This window comes from Solanum pennellii, chromosome 7 (assembly GCF_001406875.1).
Source record: "Solanum pennellii chromosome 7, SPENNV200".
NCBI lineage: Eukaryota > Viridiplantae > Streptophyta > Magnoliopsida > Solanales > Solanaceae > Solanum > Solanum pennellii.
Genome location: NC_028643.1, coordinates 20,747,743 through 20,755,279, shown reverse-complemented (window position 1 = coordinate 20,755,279; position 7,537 = coordinate 20,747,743). Strand labels below are relative to the sequence as shown.

Sequence of the window (7,537 nt, the reverse complement as noted above, 5' to 3'; positions counted from 1 at the left end):
AAAAAAAAATTATTTTTAAAAGATATTTTCAATTTCATAAATTATTTTGTATTCTAGTAAAAATAAAAAATATTCCTCAAAAATATTTTTCATTCATAAATCAAACACTAAAAATCATTTCCGAAAAATATTTTCTACTCACCAACCAAACATGAGAAAATAAGTCCAAAATCTACTTGTTTTCTACGAAAACATTTTCTAGGAAAACATTTTCCATGGAAAACATTTTCCTTCATACCAAACACACCCTAAGAAACAATATTTTCTATTCTTTTTCTGTTGGTTTCTATGTACTGTATTTGAGTTTATATTTTTATGAGTTTGCTAATTGTTTTAGTTGCACTATGTTTGTGTCTTTAAATGGTTTGGTTGTTTCTTCTTTTTCGGAGTTCCGAAGTAATTAGTAATATTTGTTTGAAATAAGGAAAAACAGTCAGATAATTAAATCGTGTTCATTGTTGAGAAATTATTGATACACATGTGCAATCATATCTATAGACATTTTGACTACTTGAGTGAACTGAAAATCATCTTATCGCTACTGGTCAGTTTTGTGGTTAGTGAGGAATTCACTTAATTAAATGGTTTGAAGGCAAGTTGCTTGATTATAGTAGGTTATTTGTATAAGTATTTTAATGCATTCAAGGTTGTTCTATAATCTATAGCTCTACAATATCTCATGTTCTTTGAAGCTGTGATACAATTCAGTTTTTCATGTTTTTAAGGTAAACTTCTTCTGATTGTCATTATATTATTTGAATAAAAAAGAATTTTTCAATTGAATGTTGTTTTTATTTTCTTTGTAGATTGATTTAGTTAAGAAGGCGATTTTATTTTCATTGACCATCAGAAATAACTTGTAGATCCTTTAATTTGTGTCTACCTTTACTTGACAGACGTGCATGTGTGGCTTACAGACCTGAAATTTTGGACTACAACTATGATTGAACCATAAAATTGTAGTAAAATTATGATTGAACCTAAATGTTTGTACTAAAATTGATGCCCCTGTCTGTCTGACTATTGTCTGACTATTATCAGATGGTTGCTCTATATTTTCAATAATGTAATTAGTCAACTCTTCAGGTAGAATTGTTCTAAGTAGATCGTCATTCCATTCTTCATTCTCCTACTACCCCTGTTCATCGTCCTGAAGTGGACTTGGAGTTGGCACTGATGTACTGATAGATACCATGCTCCAGTTCATAAGTCATAAAGTAATCGAAATAATGGAGCACTTACATTGAACTTGCACTCCAGAAGCTTCTCCCAAATCCTAACATATGGATTTTGGGAAACGTAACAACCAAATTCTAACTTATCAATTGTTGTTAAATATTGCTGGTACTAGTATTTATAGGTACATCAGTCTGGTGCGGCTGCTGCAAATCAAGTATTTGTTCTTGGGATACATAGGTGCAAATATTTATTCTTTTTATCTTCTAATTCTCTGTTGATACCATGACATTTTGGCACTGTAGTTACTGGATATTGAAACCGAAATTGCATCTTGGATGTAACAACTATAGTTGACGAAATCTGTTGCAACCAAAATTGCATCATGGATCTTGTGTCTGTTGGTTATAAAATGGTTGTACATATTATAGAATAAGTTTACAGTATATACAGTAGATTATAGCGTGCACTGAACACATCTGTTGCATTTTACCATTATAAATTAATACTCTTATATAGCTGCAACAATATGCTATAATGCAGTTTTGAAATTCCGAAAGAGCTGAGCTCTTTTATAACTTCATGTACTCAGAAAATACAAGTTATAAACTCAGATTGCTTGAATCCGCTTATTAGTTTTGCATCTTTTCTTGAGTGCTTTTTTCTCCCAAGGATCATTAAAGATTTGGCCAGTTACTTTTTAATGCAAGTAGGGCATCATAGTCCCGTACCTCCAAGCATAAGACTAATTATTTTTATTTTAAGGGGGTGTTTAGTAGGTTGTATTAAAAGAAATAATCCATGTATTATATATGCTATAATTTAATATTATATTTCGTAGGAATGTGAGCCTATGTATAACTAATCCATGGATTAGTTTATACATCCTACATGGTATTATAGGATGCATTACTAATACCATCCATTTGGAGATATTAGTAATATATAGGATATATATAATACCATGGGATAAGCACATAAAGAAAAAAATATCCCTCAAATATTTTTAATTTTTATTTCTATTTCTTGATTTTATGTTTTATATTTGTACTAGTAAAATTATTTAAATAAATTAGTTTACAAATTATTTAGAGACTTATTTGAAACTATATATATCTAATTCAATCAATATAAATTTGAACTATGTGTTATTTAACAATTATTAATTAAATTAAAAATATATCACTAATTATTTGTATTTTGAACAATTTAAAAAATTGCGTCCATATTAATATTAGAACATGCAATTTTTATGTATAAATGTACATGATTTATTCAATTTTACAATTGTTGACCGTCTTTATAATTTCAAAAATAGTTGCTTTATCTTTTTTAAATTAAAAATAAATATTTTATTAGTGATCAAATTATTATGATGAAAATTATTTATCCTCAAATAATTCAAGCAGAAAATTGAAAACATGACAACAAAATTATTCTTCTCATAGCTAGTTAGAATGCCTTAAAAAATATTTTCCGGTAATTATCTACCTTGACCCAATTGCATAATAATTTAAGGTTATAATTGGAAAGGAAATTTTTAAAGAATTTGATTTCAAACACAAGTTGGGATTAGAAACAATGAACCAAACACTTGAGAAAAATAAATTTTGCATTACTTACCACTGCATTACTAATCTATGCGTTATTCATTTATGTACTAAACGACCCCTAAATGTGTAAGGAAGTACAGGTTTGATCTCGTTGACGTATATGATGAAGAGCTTTTAAACTATTGTAAAAGTTTGAATAATTTATATTAGATTTTGTGAAATAGTGAACTATTATAATATTACTTTGTGAACTATTGTGTTAACATATTTTTAGAATATTTCTTTATAAGTATGTGTATGTATACAAGACATTCTATCTTTTGAAGTTGATTACAAATCAAATTTGAATTACTTATTATTTAATTTGATGCTTGAGATTATTTAATGCGAAATAATATTGATGTTTTTAATCAGATATTGTGGCATATAAATATTTTATAGCAAAAATATTATTACCACACTTAAAAGTGTAGTCATAGTACAGTAAATTGTGGTATGCATATGGGCAAGGACTACACTTCAAAGTGTTGTCATACATATGATAGAAAAGACAAAACTTTAAAATTTTAGCGTATGTGGAAGCAAAGGTCATGCTTGAAAGTGTAGCTGATAAGGCAACACTTTTATGCATAGCTGCAAAGCGTGGTGTTTTTGCCATTAAGGCTATGCTTTTGAGCGTGGTCTTTATGCCTTTTTCGGCTAACCTTGGAAAAGCGATGCTTAAAGTCCAAAAGTGTAACCTTTTATCAAAAGCTATAAATTTTCTAGTTTAGGGTACACTTTATTAGGGTGGCCGTAGTCCTATAATGTTGTAGTGAGCCCAATAAATTGCGGCAGATAGTGAGGGGCTGACTTGGTGATAGCACCACGTGGGCTCATCAAGAAAGCTACACTGAACCCACACAGGACGACAACGTCCTCGCGTGGAATATGGCAGTCATGGTGGAAACATTAGTAGTAAGGTTAGATATTTACTTTGCGCGGATGATGTTGGCGGGGATTCACGAGATGGCGTTCAAAACCTCCACTACTTACCCCTTTCCGTGTTTGATCTTTTATATGTGCAGGGACGCCGGACTGCCAATAAGGCACTGTGATACGCACCGTCGACCGACTGGGATGCTGGATATAGGCCTCATCAAAGATGAGGCTAATGTGGTGGCACCCCGCAGAGGGCCCCGGGTCTTGGTTCTTCCATTGGGAAAAAATCTTGCAGATATGGTGGAGCAGGCACTAGGTGCTGACGCCAGCAGCAGGGTCCCAGCTCTCCTAGTTGCACAATACCCACAACTGCAATGATGATTCCCTTGGCTATAGTTCAGAAAATGGATGCTTATATGGACATCTTACTCCATCATATACAGGTTTGGATGCAGAAGACCATAGAAGAGGTCGGAGGACCGCATAAAAAAAGGATGGCAAAGCAAACGGAATAACATATTCACACAGTTTACAAACGCCTAGATGCAATATGAGCAGCATATTCTGGCACGGCTAGTCCCAACCACATATCTCACAGCCATTCAGAAGGAGTTGGCTATCCTACAAGCAAATGTAGATTCTATCTTCGATACGCGGAGACCGAGCTGTAGCATGCCCATACAAAGCTAGCAGAAGATATTGTTTTAATATTCCTAAAGTCTAAAGACTAATCTAGATCCTAAAAAGAGATTCTAAGAGTTGTAATGCTTTTTTAAAGTCAATTATAATTTATATAACTTATTTAGGATATTTAAGAATCAAAACGTCAAGGAACGTCCATGAGGTCCGAAAACTAATTCAAGAGGTGTTAGTGTACCTTAGCCTATTTGAGTATTTTTATGAGTCAAAAAATGATGACATTTAGTGGTATGGTGTCTAAAACGTATTAGATTTAGTTTATATTTGAAACATTAGGGTACGACTCCCCAAGGACCATCCAAGGACCCTTGAGGAAGATCATTGCAATTTGGCAAAAAGTTGTCAAAAGGCAGTGTCTACCCACGAGTTGTAGGCGACAAGGTGTGTTGGATCAACGGCGCGTCGATGCCTCTGTCGACCAACACACAACATTTTGGCTAATGGTCCATTTGGAACAGCCTCTGACATCAACGACGGGCGTGCAGGACAGAGGGAGACATGGGCGTTGACTGACCTAGGGCTTGTCAGTCGGGGTCTTGTAGGTCAGGCCCCTGTGTTGGTGCCTTGTTTTACTTAATTCATTTAATTAGTTAGTTTATTTAGAAGATTAATTGGGTATTAGGGGTTATTAATTAAGTTAGTTAAGTCCCTATATAAACTACCGTAACCTGAAACCTAACTTTACTCTCATAATTTTCCAAAACCCAACTATTCTTCCTTCTCTCTCGCAAAGAAAATCCATAGAATACCAAGAAAAGGAGGGTTATAGGGATTTAAAGGATCAATTTTTTTCCATCAAACTTCATGATTTAGTAACGTATGGAATTCCTTTCACCTTTGGTATCTCTTTCACCAAAGCGTTCCTCCTAATTGATTTGAAAAGTATGAAATACAAATAGGTTTACTTCTAATACGAAATTGAACTTGTTAATTGCTTTGTTTATGATTACTTTTAATTATTATTAAGAGATTGACATTTATTATGAGTCACTTAGACTAATTCTTGAGGCATTGACCTAGTTTGTGGAAACATCATCTTTTCCCCTTAACCTTAGGTTGTGATCTTGAGTTGAATTATCTAGTATTGATAAAATTGGTCTATTTAAGGTGTGAATTACTATTCTATGATGTTATTATCTCATGTTATGAGTATATTGTGATGTATTCTAATCTAATTATGCTAGTTCTTTAGTAATTAGCCTAGGTGTGAAGTAGATTTTGAATTTGACCTAAGTCTCTAACTCTATGCTATGAACTAGTGATGAATTGTTGTGTAGTGATTCAATTGATTTCATTATTATGTTGCTTAATATTGTATGATTATATTACACTCATTGTTGGATTGAATTGGATGGTTTATGGTAAGATCTTGATGATGGCATTGCGAAGGAGATTGGGTAAATCTTGTAATATCAGTTCTTTATTTCAATAATGATTACTTGTGATTCACTGATGATGTTGTATTAAAGTATACCTTTTTTTAAAATTGATAGGGTTTGTATTATGTTTAATTGGAATGTCTTGAACTATGGTTTGTGAGTTGTTGTCTAAGATGTAATTGTTATAAGGATGGTGATAACTTACAAATGTTCCTTATTATGATGTGACTATGTAAATGTACTAACCTCACATGTATGAATTGTAATGAAATGACAATACTAATGCAATTGTTATTGATCTATGATGATTATTATATAAGGTATAGACCATATGAGCTACATTAAGATATTATGATTAATAAAGACATTTCAAAAGGGACTGTAGCTTCGCACCGAGTGAAGTAGAGTGGGAGTGTCCCTTTCCACATAGGGAAGGTAGGATCACTAATGCACTCATGAGATTGGAGACTATAATTCATGTAGCATAAAATGGGTCCAAACTACATCTCCTAGTTCTTGAACTATGTTGCTCTCATAGGAATACTAGCTAGTGGATCCACATAGAAGCTATGGTTATGTTTAGGTACTACCTTGGCAAGTAGTCCGCTTTCTATCGGTGTAGCATTCCATGACACCGAATTCCATATTAGATCATGTCTTCTATGTCAGTTAAAGCAAGATATCCCCAAAAGGTAAAATGAAGTAATCAATGAACTCTAACTAGGATGACCTAAGGGGTTTAGCTTAGTCTAGGTATGAGTATAGGACTCTACCTATATATTGCACTAGTTAGCCTTGAGGGAAATCTTAGAAGGATGTTCTTATATATGTATATGCTTATATATATATGATGATCTTACATATTCGATTTCTTCCGGAAACAGATGATCAATCATCTGCTTCTCACGTTCCGTGAATAGCCGGGACATTGAGATGACACTATATGATGTTAGTTTCACTTATGAACATGTGTTTGGTCTCTATTGCAGAAGTATGATGCTCTGTACTCTTAATGGTATGCTATGTGAAGTTAGACATTGTTTATGGTTCTTGTGAGGTTTACTTGATTGAGTAAAGTTATGGGGCTTTTCTTAGTCATTGCATTAGTGGAATTAATGAGGGTTCATGAGTAATGGTCTTGCTTTGGTTATGACAGTATGAACTCTTATATATGTTTGTTGATGTTATAACTTGATGATAGAATTTTAATGATTATATGTTCAATTTTGTTGATATGCATGTTTACTTGACTAGACATAGTATTGTTGGTCTTGTGATGTACATGGTATTGATTTAATGAATATGTATAATTGACTTGTATTGGTTCTTGAATGTGCATAAGGCTTTTCAAAGAAAATTGCATGCTTTAATGAAATTTCCCTTTTTAGCATGATTTTATGTTGTGTGTGCATATGGTCTCATACATAGTACCTGTGATGCACTAAACAAATTTTCTCCCTTTTTCTTTAACATTTTAGGTTTCGGTCATTGAAGGCTTGTGACGACATTTGAAGGAAGACTTGGATTTTTATTCCTTATGTTGGGTAGGTCCTCACTACTTCGAGAACTATGCCACTTTCTTGCATTGGATGTTGATTTGTCTTAAAGACATGTGTTCATTTCCTTTCATTTGTGTACTAAAGATTATATAGCCTATATGTGGCTTTTAATGTATTGATGTATAGGCTATGCCCAATTGTTATACTCTTGTTTAGATGGTATATATATATCTTTGTGTGTGTGTGTGTGTGTTTTGAAGAAGTTGCTAATGATGATCAAGCTTCAGTCAATCCTCCACCCTTGACGGAT

At 32.9% G+C, this 7,537-nt stretch overlaps 1 long non-coding RNA gene across 1 annotated transcript in view; it reads left to right on the top strand.

Moving 5' to 3' along the window:
• Positions 1–1,808, top strand: part of LOC107024460 — a 4,772-nt gene extending 2,964 nt beyond the window's left edge. The window contains exon 3 of the long non-coding RNA XR_001457351.2: positions 1,087–1,808. This is a non-coding gene — a long non-coding RNA (uncharacterized LOC107024460). The remainder of the gene's footprint in view (positions 1–1,086) is intronic.
• Positions 1,809–7,537: the final 5,729 nt, after the last annotated feature.